This window comes from Dermacentor albipictus, unplaced genomic scaffold (assembly GCF_038994185.2).
Source record: "Dermacentor albipictus isolate Rhodes 1998 colony unplaced genomic scaffold, USDA_Dalb.pri_finalv2 scaffold_45, whole genome shotgun sequence".
Lineage (NCBI taxonomy): Eukaryota > Metazoa > Arthropoda > Arachnida > Ixodida > Ixodidae > Dermacentor > Dermacentor albipictus.
Window position 1 is genome coordinate 124,436 of NW_027225599.1, and position 17,118 is coordinate 141,553.

The 17,118-nt window shown below is 44.7% G+C and overlaps 1 long non-coding RNA gene across 2 annotated transcripts in view; it reads left to right on the top strand.

Moving 5' to 3' along the window:
• Positions 1-2,960: 2,960 nt before the first annotated feature.
• The window catches only part of LOC135914561 (uncharacterized), a 101,037-nt gene continuing 86,879 nt past the window's right edge, over positions 2,961-17,118 (top strand). For both annotated transcript variants that reach the window (XR_010568343.2, XR_011510140.1), the window contains exons 1-2: positions 2,961-3,045; positions 3,178-3,350. This is a non-coding gene — a long non-coding RNA (uncharacterized lncRNA). The remainder of the gene's footprint in view (positions 3,046-3,177; positions 3,351-17,118) is intronic.

Here is a 17,118-nt window from a genome sequence, read left to right on the forward strand (position 1 = left end):
GGATTATTTCTTGCTAATTACTCATCGGTATTAAAAATTCGATAAAGAATCAGCCTATCCGCTTAAATCCCCTTATGGTACACCGTCACAGAGAATAGCGAACGTGCAGCTGACGGATCAAGCATTGCAACCGCACCGAGATATTGATCCCTTCGTTAGAGTAGCCAAGTGGAGACTTAATCTGGTTAACCTCTCTGCCTTTCACCTCTTATTTTGCCTGTTCCTCCTCTTTTTATGCATGCATGTTCAGGGTGGATGGACTCATTAGACGGCGAACCAATATCAAATCAAACTAATGGCTATATATAGAAAGGGAATCGAGCGTTACGTGATAAAGAAGGGACTGTGAGGTCCCGGCCCATTTTTCGAAGAAGTTCGCTGCTTGGCCATTTGTTTAGGATTGTGTTCCTCGAATGCGGTTTATTGACGACTGAGAAGCTGTGGGATTCTTCACTGCCAAATGAGAAGCGAGATATCAGCGCCGCACAATAGGCGTCCCGAGTATTCAGCCAAGCTTACAGTCTTCTCTTTACATAAGTCTTTCATCGCTCTGGTCGGCTTCTTTTCATTACCAGTTGTACAATCAAATAATGTCGCCGAAGGCAATGCTTTGACAAGGGTACTCCCCTTCATAAGCGCAGTTCCTGCGTCTCTTTAGCGACAAGTTTGTGTACGCTTAACTCATCCTCTCCTACCCTTTGTGAGGGAAGAGGAGGACGAGAGTATGAGGGTGCGCAGAGTAACTTAAGGAAAGGGAATCTCGAAAAAATTGGTAAGGGCGAGGCCGAAATAATCAAAACATTTCAAATAAGGAATGAAGAAATGAAACGTAAGAAAAAAAGCAAGTAACGTGAAAAGCAAACGAACGATTGTGCTGACAGCTTTCAAGACAGCGATATAAAAGGCATGCGCCGCCTACGAAGATCTTCATCACGACTTCCTACATAGATCGTAGAATGACGTCTTGTTAACATATATGATGATATTTTAGGCCAAATACTTGGAAAGCTAAGCGGCATGTGTAAAATGACAGCTATGGAGCTCGTTGAAGCATGCGGCTCCATGGAAGTACCACTTGCGCATCCACCAATTCTGAAGTTACCTTATATAGCTGTTCCTAGTTGCCATGAATGTATTGTTTTCTAAGAGCCAAATCCCTATTACTAACGAAGAAGGAATGTGTATGGTTGGGGAAGCGATTTGTGCCATTGCGTGGCACTAGGCGTTGTGGGTGGCGCTCCCCTTACCGCCGAGCCTACACGTACGCGGAAACCAACCGATACTTCATGCGCCACTTCCTCAAGGAGCAGTTCGCAACCCCTTGCAGCCTCCGCGAACCGCCTATGGTCAACAGCGGGGTAGAGTCTGAAACGATAGAATCGCGAAATTCTAGCTTTCGCGAGAGGAAAAGGGGAATACGCTGTCCCTATAACGGGTAACGTCGCCACGGTGGTACGGCACCACTGTGCGGTTTCCTACGCTGTGTTAAGTGAGAAATACGCGATGCAAATTTGCGTGCGATCCCTCGTGGAGCGTGTCGGAGTCCGAGTTGCTGCATACGAAAATTTGGGACACGCGGCAAGAACGAACGCTTTAAAACTAGGCCAGAACTTCGCACCCGCTAACTACGCGACAACATGCTTATAGTGTGACGATTGTGACATATCGAAAACTGCATGCACGAACGTCACTGGGGACCTTGCGCACCCAGAATAATTAAAGTGACGCTTCTATACTTCGTATCTCTTACAAACCTGTGACTTCTGTCACGCACTAGCGTACGCCCATCTGTATATCTATTGCGTGATTACATAGTAACATGCCTAAAACATAGGTAATTTATTACCACAGCCTGATGTATCCACCTACTTCGAACATTGCCTACACATCGGCCATTACTTAATTTCTTCGTGACTGTAAGGGCTTTGAGACCCGGCGTTATACTGTGGTGTCTTCAAGATGGTCCCATGTTAACGCGAAAGCATCATACGTCCCATCAAAATCATTATGAGTGTCTTGTAAGTTAGAACAGGTCAGAGTAAGGTGAGGTAAGGTTGACTGTAAAGGATTAAGGTGCATAAGGTGAAATAAAGTGTATTTAGGTGTATTACGGTCGATTAAGGTTGGCAAAAATTAGAGAAAGGACGATTAAGGCTCATTAGGTTACGTACAAATTAGAGCGAGGTGAATTACGATGAATTCGAGTAGATTAAGTCGAATTAGCGTATGTAGAAGATAGATCAAGGTGAATTAAGATGAATTAAATTATAAATTCTAAGGACACATAACAATCTATGACGTCGCGTTCCTTGGACGTAACCAATTATTTAGAGAAGTTATAATGCTTTGGTATTCAAATGAAGTAAGTATACTTGAGCAATTGTGAATGTTTCTCTCCCCAAGGCAGTAGCATAGTAGAAATATGGCATTGTGGTTTTAAGGTTAAGGTCGCAGGTATAATTCAGGCCACGGCGGTCGTATTTTGATGGCGGCGAAATTTTAAAAACTCATGCAGTTATATTTAGGTGCACGGTAAAGAACATCCGCTGGTCAAAATTAATTCGGGGTCTTCTACTGCGGCATGCATGTCTTATCATGTAATCGTGTTCTGGGACTTACATGCCAAGAATTTAATTCCTAATCCAATGTTTTTTCGATAGACAGGTCTCTACCAATTGGGTGAGGCTCGCTTACAAGGCTGTTGCACTACTTCCCTTACGTTATATTTCAGGAAAAGGGGGGGGGGGGTTAGGGGGCGTCAGTTCAAGAAATCACAAGATCCAGCCCCTGATCGAGACTTGTATGACTCCGCAGTCACAATCCCATTATGAAAGAGCTCAAGAATTGCGTTCGCTATATCAGATGTAAACATAACACGTGACATGATGCAGTGCGCGAGTCAGCTGCTGTGGCGCAGCGGGAACTGTCTGCCCTCTCGTTTAATCTAGGCATGTATAGAGCAAGGCTGGCGCGATAAGGAGGGCGGTGACGCAACCGGTGTCTCGCGAGATAAGACGAGACGGACAGAAAAAAAAATTGGCTCAGGTATAACACTTGTAAGCCTAGTTGTCACAACCGAAAGGTTTCTTTGACATGGTTTTGCAAAGACTATGCACACAGTATTTCGTTAAAGTTAGGCCGCTGTCTTTGACGCACGTTGCATACGCTGCCGCGCAGGCCATCCGTGAAGTCGCGGTGAAACATGGCCGTTGCAGTCGAGTTTCTCGCCAGCCGAAGGGTGTGGTTGGTCAAACGTTCCTTGTGGGTGTCTCGGCTTGCGTCCACGGCTTCGCCTGCTGAAAGATGACGGTGGTTGCAGCGACTTCAATCTTGGCACTCTTCCGCGCTTGGTAAGCTTCTCTATAGCGTGCTAATCTGGCCTGCCTTTGCTGCGGTGTTTCGGCAAGCAACTTTGGTTTTGCTTGAGATTTCGGCTCCTGCCGTCTAGCTTTATCTACTCGATGTGTGGATTGAGGCTGTCGCTTGTGGTTTGCCGAATGCACAGACGGCCCAGCCCGCGCGCCATCCATGGCGAGACGGAGCGACCAAGATCCAGTGGAGAAGCTGTTAAAGAAGCTGTTAAAAGGGAATACATCTACTTAGGGCAGGTAGTGACGCGTATCCGGGTCACGAGACTGAAATAATCAGAAGAATAAGAATGAGCTGGGGGAGCGTTTGGCAGACATTCTCAGATCATGAACAGCAGGTTGCCCTTATCCCTCAAGAAAAAAGTGTATAAAAGCTGTGTCTTAGCAGTACTCACGTACGGGGCAGAAACCTGGAGGCTTAGGAGAAGGGTTCTACTTAAATTGAGGACGACGCAAAGAGCTACGGAAAGAAGAATGATGGGTGTAACGTTAAGGGGGGCGGGGGATCAGAAAAGAACAGATAGGGTGAGGGAACAAACGCGAGTTAATGACATCTTAGTTGAAATGTAATGGACATGTAATGAAGAGGGAAAATAACCGTTGGTCAATAAGGGTTACGGACTGGATTCCACAAAAATGGGAGCGTAGGAGTGGACGGCAGAAAGTTAGGTGGGCGGATGAGATTAGCAAGTTTGCAGGGACAACATGGCCACAATTAGCACATGACCGGGGTATTTAGAGAAGTATGGGAGAGGCCTTTGTCCTGTATTGGGCGTAGCCAGGCTGATGATGCTGATGATGATGCTGATGCTGATGATGATGATGATGATTGTCAGCGCCCATTGGAAAGTTTAGACAAGTTTAGCTTGACGCTAACGGTTCCGTACGGTTGCGTGCACAAAGGTGTGGGACACACACAGCTGCTCGTCATGTAACGCTAATGGGGGGCTCGCCCACCATAAGCGTTATTTATTTGCGTCACTCCCTCCACCCGGCGTATCTACCGGGTGGAAGGAGAGCAAGGAAGCACTTGCCCATCTCTCTCCCCCACTGTCAGAAACGGAGGGGCAAAGTATGCCATTTGCCACCTTTCCGCCAAGTTTCAAAAGCGGGCCGTTTTCGCTGCAGGGTAGAAAATCCAGCAAGACGCCAGCTGAGACAAAACTTTCTTTGTGAATGCATTAACCATGCAATTAATGCCTTTATTTATAATTTATCCCCTGTTTGGGCAGTGAGCACTGTCTTTCGTGCCTCGCCATGAAGATGTGTAGCAGATAACGTACGGGGTGCGCCATACACGTTGGCGTTGCGGAGAAGGCTGGCGCTGGGCAGCTCCAGCTATAACAGATGTCACGGTGGGCTTCGTGCGCCATGCCCAGTTTTTTGGGCATCGCGAAATGACATATGAAAGCACATAGTTGGCTTGCTATATGTAACCTAAGCGCGAGGAATATAAAAGAATCACAATCACCCGGCCCAAATTAAGGCGTGCTTTACGGCATGTGCTTGATGGATTAGAAAATACTATAACCCGTACTATTGAATACATGTCTGGGGTGATCATTTTTCAATTTTATGGAATTAAAAATAGTGAGATCAGCTGTGCCGGATGGCAAAATGCTTTTGCTTTAGATGGACTATTCAAGGAGTTGGGCATTGCCAGGACGAGAAATCGAAACCCATATCTAATTAATTCGCACAAAGAAGGCAACAAACAACGACACCAAGAAGAGCATAGGAAAGTATTGAGGAAATTACGTGTACTCATTTATTGAAATGATCATTGATTTAATAATGAGAAATGAAAGTAGACAAAAAGAGCAGCTGCCTGCATCCAAGGCATGAACCACGTCTTCTCATTACGCATGCGATGCTCTCACCAATAAAGCTATCTCGGCACCATTTTTCTATGCACTTTCTGTTTATGTTTATGTCTACCTATTGGAACTAAACCTAAGAGTTTTAGCCAGCTCCACAAATCAGGGACTTGACGGCGGATATGGAATGTCTTTTTTTTTGTCGCAAACGTCACGTGTACCTGACCTTTTGGGTGAAGGCAACTAGTTAATAGACCCACACATGCTACCCGAAGGCATCAATGCTTCTGGATTCGAGGCCTCGCTATGTATTGAACAAGAAAAAAAAATGCCCAGGCCCCGATTTTTATAAGTCATATCATAAAAAGCGCAACTTCCGTGCAGATGATAGCCGACATCAGGGAAGTCTACCACCACGTCCTGGAAACAGGGCAAAGCATGATCTTTCAGTGCAGTCCTTCTCACTGTGGCATCGTCGGCAACGACTTTGCTGGCAAGGCTGCACGGTCTGCCCTCAATGTCACCCAGACGCGTCCAATACCTTTCTGTAGGTGTGAGGAAACCATCGAGCACCTATTGTGCACCTGTCCTCGATAAGACGTACAACGCCTCTCTCTCAGGACAACACTAAACCGTCTGGACGTGACACCATTCTCTGAATTAAAGATACTCGGACTGTGGGCACACCTGGCAGAAATTATCTGATAAGAAGCCAACAAAGACACCAAGGACAACATGGGGTAAATTATTTGTACTTGCCAAGTGAAATAAAGAAATGAAGAATAAATGGAAATGAAGTGCACGAAAAACCGACTAGCCGCAAGTGGGATATATGCGAACTCAAACCATCGCATTAGGCGTGCATTATTTTCACCAAGTCAGCTGTCCCGGTGCCGTTTCGCATCGAATTTCTTTGCACTTTTTATGGTCCTAACTAATATATATATATATATATGTATATATATATATATATATATATATATATATATATATATATATATATATATATATATATATATATATATATATATATATATATATATATATATATATATATATATATATATATATATATATATATATATATATATGCTTAGAGAGAGAGCGAGAAAGTGTTGTTTAGTTTGCGGTGTGCTCCGCACTAAAGTTAGTAAGCCACTGGCAAAAGGTAGCATTTTCTTCAGAAACCGGCAGCTTGTACTGACCATTTAGCCTAGAATTTGCAATAACTGACCAAAAGGAAGTGAGCTGTGAGCTGTGAGCGGATTTCCGGGCCGCTTTACGAGCAGAAGCGTAGCCCAACTTTCTCTTGACCTGTGCTGCTAAGAAACTGCGTGGAGCGGACAATGGAGGCCTCAACTGAGAGCTCCCGTGGCATTGTCTTGTGTGCGATGCAGTGTGCTTTGCAGATTGCTGCAAATGCAGATGCAGTGTGCTTTGTAACTGCAGTGTGCAGTTGCTTTTGCATTAAGGTCAGCACGAACAAAGACATATCTACAAACACACAGATGCGGACAGTCGCCAGCTTCCATCTATCGGCTTTTCTTTATTGGCTGGAATTATATATACACTGGAAAAGCCCCGACGTGAGAAGCAACAACAGCAACAAAACAGGAAAACAAACCCAGGGCATTTAGAAAAACTTACACGGAAAAAAAATACGAAACCGTCTATGTGCGAATGCCGGTGCTTTGACCACGTATTTTTTTTTTCGCCTTAACTACTTTTCTGCTGTGTCTTCAAATCCGGCTAATAAAGAAAGGCGAATAGTTCGATGTTAGCGCCTGTCCCTGTGTGTTTCATGTCTATTTGTGGTATATATATATATATATATATATATATATATATATATATATATATATATATATATATATATATAAACGAGGAGAAAGGGGGTTAACCGAGGGACCCGATATTTATTAGTCATATAATGAGAAGCCAACAAACACTGACACCAAGTACAACATAGGGAAAATTGCATGTGCTTAATAAATGAAATAAAGTAATGACAAATTAATGGAAATTAAAGTGGATGAAAAAACAACTTGCCGCAGGTGGGAACCGAAGCCACAACCTTCGCATGTCGAGTGCGATGCTCTACCAATTGAGCTACCACGGCAGCGTTTCCCCATCCACTTTTCTTGGGTATTTATATGTACTAGTAGAACCCTGGGAGTGTTAGCCAGCGCCCCCACTCACAGACCTTGGCGGCGGACGTGGAACGACTTTTTTGCCGCAGGCGTCACGAGAACGTGATCTTTACGGGTGAAGGCAACTAGTCAATAAACCCACATATGCTACCTGAAGGCATCAATGTTGCCGGATTCGAGACCCTCGTTATGGAATAAACGAGAAGAAAGGGGGTTAACCGAGGGACCCGATATTTATTAGTCATATAATGAGAAGCCAACAAACACTGACACCAAGTACAACATAGGGGAAATTGCATGTGCTTAATAAATGAAATAAAGTAATGACAAATTAATGGAAATAAAAGTGGATGAAAAAACAACTTGCCGCAGGTGGGAACCGAACCCACAACCTTCGCATGTCGCGAGCAATGCTATATATACATATATATATATAGCATCGCATATATATATATATATATATATATATATATATATATATATATATATATATATATATATATATATATATATATATATATATATATATATATATATATATATATATATATATATATATATATATATATATATATATATATATATGTATGTTTAAGTTCACGCGCTGCTATGACCTTGTGTGCACAGTGCTTCCGTTGTATTTGCTGGTAATCGAGTAATAGGCGTTTAGCGGAACGTCCTTCATTTCCCGGATTCCAACTTCAATCAATATAGATTCACTTGCTCTCTCTTTTCTCTTTTCTCTTTTCTCTCTCCTTCTTTTCTATAAAAAATATTTCGGTTTCCTCTCAAGCTCAGCAACCAATAATGAATGAATGAATGAAGTGGTGGTAACTGGTGGTTACCGCCGCTTCACTCATTCATTCTTAGTTGGTCAGTCAGTCATTCAGTCGATGTCTATTCAATCTATAAATCGATGAAATCATCAGACCATTAATGAGCAGACTGTTCCGACCGTTCCAATAAGCCATCGGATGGACAGACAATGAGCTTTCGCCTTATGCAGTGCGTAGTTAGTTAATTGTACCCCGTTTTGCAGTTATCATACCTCGTGTGGATAACGGTTAAAATCTCTAGATGTTAAAAAAATCTAAGCGGCGACAACTCCTCCAGCGTGGCCGCGTGCTATGTTTTTCCTTAAGCGGCGTACCAAATGCCTTTTTGATGGAAGGCAACAAAGATATTAACATTGGAAGGGTAGAACTTTGGGCCAGGTGGTGATGTATTTTGCACCACGGTGAAGCTTGTAGACGGGACCAACGAAAGACGAATGTTGTGAGGTTGCAACCGAACTTTTCGTTCGCCGCTTCGCCATTTCTTAAAGGCTGTCTTCGTCAAAGGCGGTATATTGACGGGCGACAAGAGATGGGATTTGTCACTGCGAACCGATAACAGAGACGCACAATAGAAGCCCCATGTTTTAATCCACGTTTACTGTCTTTTTCTCCCTTCTTTAAGTCTCTCATGAGTCTGGTCTGCTCCTTGTGAAGACCAATTGTGGAATCACATGGCATCACCGAAGCCAATGTTTGACAAGGGAACTCGCTTACGCCAGCCCAGTAGCTGCGTCCGCGTTATCGGGAGAGTGAACTACTTGTTTATGTACGCGTAGTGCACCCTCCCCCACCATCAATGGGCGAGGAGGAGGAGAGCATGCCGGTGTGCAGAGTAAAGTAACCAAAGTGCTAGCCTCAAAAAAAAAGGGGGGGGGGGGAGGAGGTCGACAAGGAAATAAAAAATAGATCAAGTAAATAACGAAGAAATTACACATAAGACTAATGTGTAACCCAAATAAACGCTTACCATTTATAACCTACATCCTTTAAACAAACTCAAATAATTACAATGACTGCGTTGAAGATAGTCAAATAAAAAACATGCGGCGCCTACGAAGTTCTTTATCAAAACTTCTTACGCTTCAAGGTAGGGCGACTACCCCCAGATATAACAATGAAGGCTTAGTTAAAACACCTGGAAAGCTAAGCGCAGTGTGCATATTGACAGTTCTGGTGCTGTTGGAAGCAATTGGCTCCATTGGAAGTTGGCCGTCAACTCTTTCAGTATTACATTATTTACCAAGCACCAACCCCGAAACATGCCTCTATGAATAAGTTACGATGTAACAACCAACCCCGCTTGTTATCGAAGAAAGCATTTCGTATGCTTCGAGAGTTGATCTGTGGCAATTTGTCGCACTATCCGTTCGTGGTGACGCTTGAATTACCGCCAGGCTTATGAACGCGCGGGACACAACCGGTACTTTGAGCGCCACTTCCTCTGATTTTAGTTCGTAACCCTGTGCAGCCTTCACGACCGCCTCGGGTCACCAGCGGAGCAGTGTCTCAAACGACAGCATCGCAAAATGCCGGCTGTCGCATGAGAAGGATGCGGAGACGCAGTCTTTACCACGGCTATCATCACCGTGGTGGTACCGCACCACTGTCGGAATTTTACCGCTTGGTTAAGCGCGAGACACATGATACGATTTTGCATACGATTCCTCGTAAACCGCGGTGGGGTCCGAACTTCCGCAAGCGACGATTTGGGAGACATGGCACGAACGTTTTAAAACTAGACGAGAACTTAGCACTGCTAACTATACGACGGGAAACTTATGAGGGGATGATTGTGACATTTCGACAACTGCTGACACGCACGTGACGGTTGACCTTGAACATCCAAAGTTATCAACGTGATGTTTCTACGCCTCGTATCTCTTGCAAACCTGCGATTTTGTGGATGCCGAACTTGTGCAAGCACTTCGGGACTTCCAATGCTGTAACCGTGAGGTCACGACCGCACGCATGCTTCTTTGGCGCCCGACTCGCTCTTTGAAACATCTGGCTTGTCTCTGACGTGCCAGCTTCTCCCATTCCTAATTATCTGGCGACAGCTAGCGCTTTTAGATACTGCACGGTCTTCAACATCGGCCCATATTAGCGCGAAAGCATCATATGTCCCATGAGGCAAGTGAGCTCGCGTTATTTTCCGTGACGAGTGATAACAAAGATCATCATCAGCGTCTTGTAAGTTAGATCAAGCTGGAGTACTTAAGGTGGAGTAAAGTGAATTAAGGTGAAATAAAGTGAATGAGGGCGAAATAACTTGGCTTTAGGTGGAATTAGTTGATTTAGGTGACTCCGTCCAAGAGATTCAAATAAAAGGCGTACGCCCTCTGCAAAGTTGTTCATTACAGCTTCCTACAGATTAGGCTGGGCGAATTTTTTCTAATATAATAATGAAATTTTAGCTGCAACGCTTGCAAAGGTCGGCTGAATTTGTATAATGACTGCTATGGAGCGGGTTGAAGCATACAGCTCATATGAGAACGTGATCCCTACATGCATTGCTGCGCGGTAAATAATTAAGACGAAAGCCTTAAATCTCTGTTTCTAGGTCGCGTTGCGAGGTACAGATAATATCACTAGACCCAATGAAAACCAGAAGCGAACCGAAGCATGTGCAGCCATTTATAAGGTATTATGAATGAATAGGAAACGTAATCATTGATTAGTGATTGGATTAAGGTAGATTCGGGTGCAGGAAAGTTGATTAAGAGGGATTAAGGAGGAATAAGGTCTGTTAAAATGGAATAATGTAACCAAGGAAAAAATTGACTTTAGGAAACCTAAGGCGCATTTCTCTTACATTACGTATAGAAAAGATGTTCGAAAGATTAGTAAACACTAGACTCCAACGCCATCTTGAAGAAAGCCTGTGAATGCCTGACACCATGTTTGGCTTTAGATCACATCTTTCAACACAGGACATGCTCGTGCTTTTAAAGGAGGAAGTATTAACGAACGTCCCCAAGACAGGAGAACACAGTGTCATGGCTGTCGCCATAAAAGGAGCCTTCGACAACGTAAGTCACAAAGGGATACTGGATGGACTTGCAGAGACCAGCTGCGGTCAAAGGACGTACCAGTACATCCGAAGCTACCTTAACCAGAGAACAGCAGTTATCAAACTAGGAAACGATGAATCTGAAGTCATCCATCTTCCTAACAAAGGAACGCCACAGGGTGCGGTGATTTCGCCTACACTCTTCAACATAGCCACGATTGGACTAGCCAAAAAACTCCAAGAAATTCCTGACATTCGTCTTTCTCTATACGCAGATGATATAACGATATGAAAAACCAAGGGCAACTTGGGAGAGAAGAAGGAGAAGCTTCAACGGGCAGCCACTATAAAAGGAAATTATACCCAACAAAGAGGACTCCAGTGCTCGGCGGAGAAATCAGAACTCATTCGCCTCACAAAAAACAACAAAAAAAGAACTGACCCGATACTCAAACCCGAGATCAGGCTGGAAGGGAAAATTATTGCTGAGAGGTCAATAGTAAGAGTGTTGGGGATATGGCTGCAGTCGAATGTCAGATGTTTCCACAATTTAAACACGATCAAAAAAAAGAACGCAACAGATTAAGCGGATGATAGCCCGTGTGGCTCATAATCGGGCAGGGATGGGGGAACAAGACAACCTTAGACTGGTGAAAAACTTGGTGATTAGCAGACTAATGTACTTCCTACCTTACCATACCATGAATAGGGAGGAAGAAGAAAAAGCTGATCAAATAATGAGGATGGTATATAAGACAGCCCTGAGGCTGCCACACAACACTTCAAATGAGAAGATTCCATATAGCCCTCGGCCTACATAATACATTTCATGAGCTGGCTGAGGCCAAACTCATAGCGCAGAAGAGTGAATTGGCGCAAACGACAGTCGGCAGAGCTCTTCTTCAAAGTGTCGACCTTGGAGAATGCATACAAGTATACCAAAATGCCAAGGATAGACCCTGCCAGATTAGAGATTTGTGTGGGGTATCACCAATGCCACAAAACATGGATCCGACATTACACGCAGGAAGAAGAAATGCTAGAGCAGAATACATAGCCAAAGCGACAAAATACTTGGACACTGCGAGATTTGCGGATACTTCACCATGTCGCGCCAAAGCAAAGAATATGGTGGCCGTTGTCATAAACCATAAAGGTGAGATCACGGCCTATGCTTCGGTTTCCCGAGCAACCATTATACAAGCCGAAGACATAGCCATCGTCTTAGCTATAAGAGAAGGCATAAAGCGCAATGCTCTCAGATTCTCAGGCCGCATGTAGGAACTATCAGAGGGGACAAAACGGCGTGAGGGCACACCAGATACTTACCGAAATCAGAAGAGAACTTAACGTCAGGTATAGTCAAATGATAGCATGGGCTCCGGGACACGAGGGCGTTACTGGGTACCTCCATGCAGATGAGGTGGCTCGATGTTTCAATAATTGCCGAGCTGCCCATGGCAACATCGTGGAGGACCCAACACCCATCGATCCAAGTTATAAAGGAATCTTGCAATACTACAGGGAATTGAGAAAGCTCTACCCATCACAGCATAGGAACCTTTCAGCCATGGACTCAGTGACGTTACGCATGCTCCGAACGGACACATATACAAACCTCCATACACTGCACATATACTACCAAACAGCATACAAGGCCCGTGGTGTGGGAGCACACCGCCACTCTTCCCCATCACATGGGAATGCACGGCTCACACCGAAGAGCAAGAAGAGAATAACACGAGGCTGAGGTGGGAGGCATTGCTATCCAGCTCCGCCCTTGGGGATCAGCCCAGGCTGGTTCGGAGGGCAGAATGATGGCGAGGGCCAGCGGTGCCTTGAAATAGGGGCCCGACCACACGGCGTTACCCCGTTTTAGGAGCAACGAAGTCCTTTCTGCAAATAAAGCTTTCTTCTTCTCTCTTCTTGCATAGCAGAAAGCAGCCCACAGCGCCTCACTGCGGAAAGGCTGTAAACCCAGTGGCACGCTTTCCGCGCTGTCGGAGAGATGGCGCAACGCTCCTGGATGGAGACGGAAATTCCAGCCAAAGATGAAGAACGGGGTTTCCACCGCATACCTGCAGCAAGTGCAACAGAATAAGCTTTACAGGGGCAATATTTCTGTTTGCCAGGGCGCAAGAATTTTGGAAAACTTGCCGTATAATCGCACATCGGGCTCTCGGTCATTCCCAAACGAAAGGAATATGAGTTTGTGAATGCTACTCCCAGCCAGTGGGTGCGAGGAGACCATCGAGCACCTATTGTGTACTTGCCCCCACTACGATGTGCAACGCCTCTCTCTGCAGGAAACTTTACACCAACTAGACTTACGACCTTTCACCGAGTCGAAGATACTCGGACCGTAGCCACACCCGTCACTGGCACGAAAAGCGAATCGCGCATTACTGCAATACTTGAGGTACACCGGTTTAAGAGACCGTTTATAGTGTCCCTGTGCATAGTGTCCCTCCCACACGTACTCTGTGCTTACTCTCTCCCTTTCTTCTTCTTTCTATTCCCCTTTCCCCCACCCCCAGTGTAGGGTAGCAAACCGGATACTCTTCTGGTTGACCTCCCTACCTTTCCTGTCCTTGCTTTCTCTCTCTCTCTCTCTTGCCGTATACTTCAGTACATATATGCCTCTATTGGATTTCAAGTGAAATAAGTCAATAGATGCTCGCGTAAATTCTGAAAGGTATTCCGGATAAATTTTGTAGTTGTTATTTCATAGCATTTTCTTTATTTTGGCGTAAGATAGGAAGGTTCATATCTCGCCTTCTTTGGGGACTCTTTATTATCTTATTATGCAGCTTGGGTACTCCCACCCAAATACGTGGGAAAGGACAAATAGATTTTATCGTCAACATTACTGCAACAAATTTGATTAGGTTTGTTGCCCTTAAAAAAAGTAAAATCCAGCGACTGTGGTCGAGAATTTTTCACTTAGGGAATCAATGTTTTCATAAATATTGTCGAAAGTCACAAAATTTTAAGAAAACAATACTTTGTAACTTAGCAAGGAAAAAGGATATCACAAATATATATACTACACTTAGTAGTAAATCTAAAGCAGACAAAATTGATACATTATACATGGCTTTAAATATGCTACTAATATGTTAGTAGGACTATTGTAAACCTGTTGTAAACAATTTGCCACGTAAGATCAATGTTGGCATATGAGATTAGTCCACTCTAACCGATGCGGTTCACAGAGCTGCATTATCTGTTCTTAGAGCAGAGCTATGAATTGTAAACTTCGTGCCTCTATTTTTTTCGAGCTTACCAATGTTTGTTTAAAATTTTCATTTAAAAATATTCAGACAATAAGTTAAAACTCCGTTTTGAATCAGCCACTAGAAATTAAGTTCCGGACTCAAGTGCAACACGTTTCAATAAATTCGGCCTAGTGCTTATCTGAGAAAAGCATTTCTGAGTTTTACATGTATTCTAATGGACGGCATCGGAGTTGGGCCCTAGCTAAAGCATCCTCTTAAGAAGAGCGCTCGACGGTTGGTTCAAACCTCGACTCGAAGCACAAGACCCTGATACTCTAACTGCTTTGCCTCGATCGCTCGTCAATGCAAGCTAAGGCTTCCATTCGTGTCGTGGGTGAGAGCACTTGGGAGCACGCGCGAATGCGCCAGTTTCAATTCAGCCGCAGACTCCGGGATGAAACGCGATTGTCATAGTCATAGACATCAAGGACTTGTACTACTCCTTGCCTCAAGATGATGTATGCATTGAAGTCGGCCATTGCATAGACAAATATGGCGTGCTTAGGTTTCAGAATGCATGTGGTATCAACGTCGACAAGTTTTTAGAGCTTTTAAGGTTTTATATGCTTTCCACTTTCGTTTCAATGGAGGATAAGCTTTTTATACAGAAGAAAGGTGTGTGCATCGGTTCATGTATAGCCCCTGTCCTTAGCGACATTTTATTAGCCAGCTATGACTGCAATCTTGTAACGAAGCTTAGCCAGACAAGCACTGTAAAAGTGATGCGATACGTCGATGACTTTCTAATTTTTTACAATACTAACGCCACTGACGCGCAGCCTGCTGCTGCTATAATATTTGACTTGTTCCGCACAGTTCTAGATTCTTTCGAATTGACCACGGAGCATCCGTCAGACAACAAACTCCGTTTCTTAGACTTGGAGCTAACGTTCTCAAGCAATCATGTATGTTGGAGTTACGCTCCTCGGTCTCATAAGCACCTTCTTCCTTTTTCGTCCGCGCACTCAAAGATAGTCAAGCGCGGTATAGCAAGTTCCTGCATGAAGGCGGCCCTCATCCGGTCATGTGACCACCAAGTGGATGTAAGCTTCGAAAAGCAAGTAGCCAGACTGAAGCTCGCAGGGTTCTCGGTACCACTTTTGACCAGCATCGCCGAAAGCCTCGTAGCGAACCTTAAAGGAAAGCAGTCGGCAGCTGCCCTGTCCGAGAATCGCTCACGGCAAGTGGTTGCGGTTATACCATATGTTCACCAGGTTGCGCACAACCTCAAAAAAGTTGTCAGTAGGGCAGGTGTCAGGTTGCTGTTTACTGCCAAAAATAAGTTAGGTAGCCTGTGCCACCAAGTTAATAAGGTAAGCAATAACAACAAAAGAAGTTGTAAAAAACAGCACAGACAGAGGTTTGTTGCTGACTGTGGTGACTGTGTGGTTTACAAGATCCCTCTTTCATGCAAGCGTTTTTATATCGGCCAAACGGGGCGTTGCATCAACGACCGCATGCGTGAGCACTTCAACAAATTTCAAAAACGGGCAAAAGATAGTCAGTTGTCGCTACATTGCAATGAATGCGGCTGCAAGCCATCCTTTGAAGGTGTAACATATTTGTCAAAATATCGTGATGACCGCGCACGCCTTATATCCGAAGCCTTCCACATTCATGTTAGTGGTGATGCATGTGTAAGCCTCCCGTCCATTTCTCTCCTTCCAAAGGAGATTGCCTTCTTATCACAATAATTGCATTCCCCCTGCGCATGCCCTATCCTGTAGATTCTGTAGTTTCAGATAGCGGCGGAGCATATATATGCTGACTGACGGAATAAACACACTTTGGTTGTTAGACAGCGCCGTTGTCTGTGTCCCTTCACTCGTCCTGTCGTTTAGCGCTGTTTTTATTGCTCGGAATCATGAACCAACCAGCCCAAATGCGTACTCTTTTGCAGTCATAGTCTCGCCAACCTCTTTCGAGTGCGTCACGTCGCATATCAACATATTGCTTGCAAAAACAGTGAGAAATTGCCAGTTTTTCCAATTCTTCCCTCCTGGCCACACACACACACACACACGCACACGCACACACGCACACGCGCACGCGCGCACACACACGCGCGCACACGCACACGCGCGCGCGTGCACACTCACTCACTCACTCACTCACTCACTCACTCACTCACTCACTCACTCACTCACTCACTCACTCACTCACTCACTCACTCACTCACTCACTCACTCACTCACTCACTCACTCACTCACTCACTCACTCACTCACTCACTCACTCACTCACTCACTCACTCACTCACTCACTCACTCAAGCGCGTGTGTGTGCTGTGTGTGTGCTGCACATGTCTGTTCCGCAAAGCACATTCTCTCACTGCGTGACTCGTTCAGGATCCCAGTCCCCCTTCTATTCAATTGCTGCCAACACTCTGGTAGGCCTCGGCAAGGTACATCCCGACACTAATGTAGTTTTCACTCCAAATCAGTGGTTAGATGATATGCTAAACACAGGTCTCCCTCCGCACTGTCAACGATACGATATATATTTCCACCGGCCAAGCTAGAAACTGAAAACAGCCAGCTGTCATGACTCTAGGCGAGCTATGTTCATGTACCGCCAAGGGCGAGACTGTCTGCCCATTAGATGTAGACGCTTCACAGCCATCCCGAGTCGTGGGGTGTGCCCTTTCTGTGGTGGTCATG